The sequence below is a fragment of the Limulus polyphemus genome, unplaced genomic scaffold (assembly GCF_000517525.1).
Source record: "Limulus polyphemus unplaced genomic scaffold, Limulus_polyphemus-2.1.2 Scaffold1663, whole genome shotgun sequence".
Lineage (NCBI taxonomy): Eukaryota > Metazoa > Arthropoda > Merostomata > Xiphosura > Limulidae > Limulus > Limulus polyphemus.
The window spans coordinates 115,314-120,576 of NW_013667273.1; the positions used below are offsets into that span (position 1 = coordinate 115,314).

The 5,263-nt window shown below is 32.9% G+C and overlaps 1 protein-coding gene across 2 annotated transcripts in view; it reads left to right on the plus strand.

Annotated features, from left to right (window-relative positions):
* Positions 1 to 5,263, plus strand: part of LOC106464477 (papilin-like) — a 159,676-nt gene that overhangs the window by 104,920 nt on the left and 49,493 nt on the right. The window lies entirely within an intron of this gene.

Here is a 5,263-nt window from a genome sequence, read left to right on the forward strand (position 1 = left end):
AAAACTTATAGCATCTATTCTTTTTGCTTTAATGAGTTATAAGCTATAAACTGAAACTCATTTTTCACACCCTCCATAGCACATGCTGTTGTTAAAAAATATGAATAATTTTCTTTGACATTTGCTATTGGATTTTTTATAAGTAAACAGAAAGGGAAGAATTTAAGTTACCACTTTATTTATGAATTAGCTTGTTCTCACAATCAGTTTTGAGTTATTCTGCATCAAATTTATAGTTTGTTATCATTGAGATCGCCTCAACAAAGGTAAGGAAATTATTTTAACACATATATAGCTTAGTTAGAAAGTCAGTTAAATTATAATAGTTTTAGGACATTGTCTTTTGTTGCACGTTAATATTTTGTGTTGTAAATTGCATATTTAAAATAAATATAAATTGAATAAACAACACCTTTATGAAAAAATAGAGTTTCATTTCATTGTGGCTTCAAGAGTAAAAGAGTACAAGACCCACAAACTAGTAAGTACCAAATTTTGTATTTTTCATATATATTTTTTATTTGTTGCCATAAAAGTAACTAAAATGTAAAATTTCAAAACTTCTGAGGTTAGATAAGAAAAACTAAATGAAAAAAAAAGTTAAAGAAAAATAATACTTAATAGCACAAGTGTGTGTCTTGTCAGTGCAGCTTGTTGTAATTTGACATGGCAGGCTGGTAACTCAATGCTGTCTTTACTTAAAGTTCCCCTCTGTGATAATTCACTTTGCTACTAATCTAATTTGCAGTAAAGTTATAAATCTAAATGTCTGGGAGATTTAAATTGTATTTGAATTGACTGTAAGTATAACTAGTGTGTAATTGTATGTAAGAATGTGTAGTTGTTCTAGAAAGAAACAAATGGGTAATTTAGATTTATTTTGTAGTTTTTATGGTATTTACATGGTTGGTATAATTGGCTGAGTCTGTATACAGTATTAGGGTTGGTAAGATAACAGATAAAATATAAAGTTTTACCAAAAAAGACAGATCTGGTATTTACATGGTTGGTATAATTGGCTGAGTCTGTATACAGTATTAGGGTAGGTAAGATAACAGATAAAATATAAAGTTTTACCAAAAAAGACTTTTGATATTAATTTAGGATGTCCTACAGGTTATGCAAATTGAATTTGAAAACTGTAAAATGAAAACATATTTTCAGTCTTAACATGAAAATCATTTCATTTTTTTATCCTTTATCTAAAAAAAGTTATATATATTATATTGTATATTTATTTTATTTGCACAGGTTGGTGCTTTGTGCCATTAAATCCCAACAAACAATCTGTTACACTACCTTCCTGCTTAGTTTCTATGCATTACACCTGCATTTTGTTGTTTTATATTTGTCACACCTCTCTCCTGCACCTTTCTATCTGTTATGCCTACTGCTCTTTTTCTGGGTTTTACTTTTCTCATGCACTGCACTATATCTTTCACCCTCTCTCCTGTTTCGCCTTTTCCACATCTCCCTCCAGTACCTTCTCTTTATAGTACACCCCTCCTGCTCTTCATTTGTTACATCTTTCTCCAGCTGCTTTATATATTACACTTCTACTACTACTACTACTACTCATCTACTATTTTACATCTCTCTCCAACCCCTTATGTGTATATTACACCCATTCTCCTGGTCTTTATCTATTACACCTCTATTTTACACCCTCCTCCTGCTATTTTAGCTATTTCCTTGTCTGTTACACCTCTTTCTTATTCTCCTCATGGTTAAAACCATTTCATATTATTTCAGAGTACTCATTTGGATATCAATAATTTTTATGGTTAGTAGCCTGTATGGTCATGTAAGTAATTATTAATTAGTAACTACTTTCTTTTCTTTTTAAGCTAGATGGTGTTTATTAACTAATTTTTTATCCAACATATTGGTTACTAATCTGGTACCACCTTCAGTTGAGTTCTGAGGACTGTTTTCTGTGTTGGTGGTGACCAGAATTCCATGCTGGGTCTTTCTGGTGGAAGTCCAGTGCATTATCCACTTCACTAGGGTCTGCTCCCATTAGCACTTGAATCACCTAATTATCTGAATGTTTTCAAGAGGGATGTCCAGGTTTTGTTGACTTCTATGTCAGGTTGACTGAATGTTTATTGGTTACATAGATGTAGAAGGCTACTTTTATCTTTATGTTTGTCATATGTTGTACATATCCTGTTATTCTGAATGGATTCACTTACCTCTCTGCACAGTAGTTATTCCTCATGCATCTGTCTTTGAGATTTTGAGCAACTAAGACACGTGCTTTGATGTAAACTGCACTAGCACATGATGTAATCATCATGCAAGAATAGCCCTCCACCAATAGAAGGGCGACACATCCTCCTTATGCATTTGTACTTGTGTTTAAGTTCAAATTTATTCAATTTCATGAGTTTGTGCTGCCTTTTCACAGTGTTAACTTTCTTTGGTTTATTTTTAGTCTGTTTTAACTTTGTTTAATCCCACATTACCACTAACTAAATAAGAATATTTTTGGTCTGAGAATTACTTGACCATTATTTCTCAAGTCACAGTGACTAGTTCTTCTACACCAATCTTTACGACACAATATCATTTTGCCTTCCAGTTGAAGAGTATACCCAGCATGAGATAGATGGATGTGGTTTCCCATGACTGTTTTCCCTCTAGAAGCCCCCAATATAGGGTTTTCCCCCTTCCATTGCCTTCTTGGCAGGGGCTCATCTAAGTTTTCATTATTGCACCAGCCCCATTTCCACATCAATGTTGGGTTCTAGCTGTTGTGTGCAGAGAGATAAGTGAAACATTTCAAAAGTTAACATTTTCCTTACCTTACTTTCCTTTCTGCATAACTTCCCACCTTTCCTCCCCACTACTGGTGCACACTATTCTTGTCTAAGAATGAAGTTAATTTTGAGTGCAAGCGCTCGTGGAGATCTACTGCACAAAGAGTATGTGTCACCCTCCTATTGATGGAGGGCTATTGTTTCATGATTATTACATTGTATACCAGTGAATTTCATGTTAAAACACTTATCTTAGGCAGGAAATAGTTCAAGGCTAGTAATATGTACACAATCTTAAAGGCAGACATGTGAGGAATGATTACTGTGTAAAGAGAGGTAAGTATATATCAGAAATACATTTTCAGGTAAGGAATATATTAATTTTTGGCATTATTATATTCCATTTTATTGTATGGTTTTCTCTCCTGGCATGATGGGCTATTCTAGATAGATCAGTATTACCAAGTCCTATATAAGTTTTATTCTCTTTAATTCTAACTTTTGTTGATGTTTTAATTTTTCCAGTGTATTGGAATCCACATTCACAGGAGATGCTGTTAATAGTGCATTCCCTGTCCATTGGATCTTTTGGGTGGTTGTGTGTGTAAAAATCGTGATTATATTGTGTTGTGGCTTCTGAATACTGTTTTAACTTTATGTTGTTTACATGTCCTTTATATGTTTCCAAAGATACCACTGACATTGGAAAATGTGGCTGTGTGTCTGTAATCTTCTTTATTTTCTTCTTCTTTATCAAGTGTTCCAATTATTCCTTGTTAAGGAGGGGTGAAGTGATGTTTTTTTTTTTTCATCTTCTTAACTTCTTTGCTATTACAAATCTTGTTCATTCTTGAAACTAGGCAGTATATGATATATTTCTTTACATTGTTGGGATGATATGATTATATATGAATTATATATATTGGTAACCATCATGTCAAGGAATGGGAGTTTATCTTTTTCTACTTTTATCATGAAATATATCATGAGACATTGTCTGTTCAGTTGGTTCATGAATTCTAGAATTTTATCTGTAGTGTGTATGGTCATACAACAAGTGTATCATTAACATATTTGTGTTAAATCTTGGGCTATAGAGTGGGTGTTTTGAGGGATTTAACCTAAAATAATCCACATAGAGGTTACTTGAGTACTGGTGATAGGGGTGAATTCAAGCTAGGGCTTCTTTTTCTTTGTAGATTTTATCTTTAAGGTGGAAGTAAGTTTTATTGACAGAAAAGGTTCTGAATTGTATTATTGTGGAAACTGCCAGTTGTATGTGTTCTTTAATAGTTCAGTCATTTTCAAGCTTTTAAGTGCCAGGGTTTGGCGTGTTAGAAGACAGGTTGGCTGTATCAAAACTGATCATTTTGTCTTGTGAAGTTATTCTGGTTGTTTTTATAATCTTGTATTAAAGCACAAAGCAGCTACACAATGGGCTATCTGTGCTGTGCCCACCACAAGTTTTTATAATCTTTACAAAGTGGACTAAGTTCTTAACATGAGAGGATGTCTTATCTGTTAATTTGTGATGTTAATATTAAATGTTGATCTGAGCAAGCTAATACATTTTCTTCAGATTCTAATGATGGTAACCTACTTAGCTTATTATGTAGCCTTTTGAATGTGTGTGTTGGTATGAAGTTTGAATAGCTGAATGTATCTGGATAGAGTCTATGTTGTCTGTTGTATTACCTATCTTCTGACATAGATTACTCATATTATTCTGTATATTTTCATGATGATATTTGATCCTATCTTGAATCATGGCTTTATTAAGTTTCTGAGTTATTCTTTAATATCATGGGTGTTTATAGGTAATTAATCCATAAGTCCTTAGATATTTCATTATGTTGTTTACTTTTATGAAGGAAGGAGAGATAATGGTGATGGTAAAGCAATGGCCTTGTTAGCTGGAGGACCTGGATTCAAGCCCTACTCCCAGGGTCTCTTTTTCAGCTTTTTATGAAAACATTAGTGTTAGAAAGTGTCTTTTAGTTCTTAACAGAATATAAAATAATTGTCTTTATTGATATTTATACAATATTAGTTAGTAATTAATAATTAGACTTAGATGATTCTATAGCTATTAACCATAACAACAATTAGGAGTAACACATAAAAATTCATCTGGTTTTATCCCATTTACTAGGCTATGTCTCTTACTCTCTGCAAGCTTTGTTTTTTCTACAATCGGGGATACATATCTTGTTGAGAAATGCATCTAGTTAAAAGCATGGCCTGTCAAACATACTGTTACGTCTCCGTTCATTAGTTAATTTTCCGTAACTTCGTTCCGAAGAAACTTTAGAGACACAAGTCCTTTCTTAAATAAAACTGGTTTATTCTTTCCGAATACAACTTTACGATACACTTAATTTCAACAGTCACTCTATAACAAATGCTATAACTCACGTCTCACGAGCACGACTTCAACAATACTCCATTCAATTACACACTCTCTGACTGCAGTTCAATTACTCACTGTCTCATCACGTTGT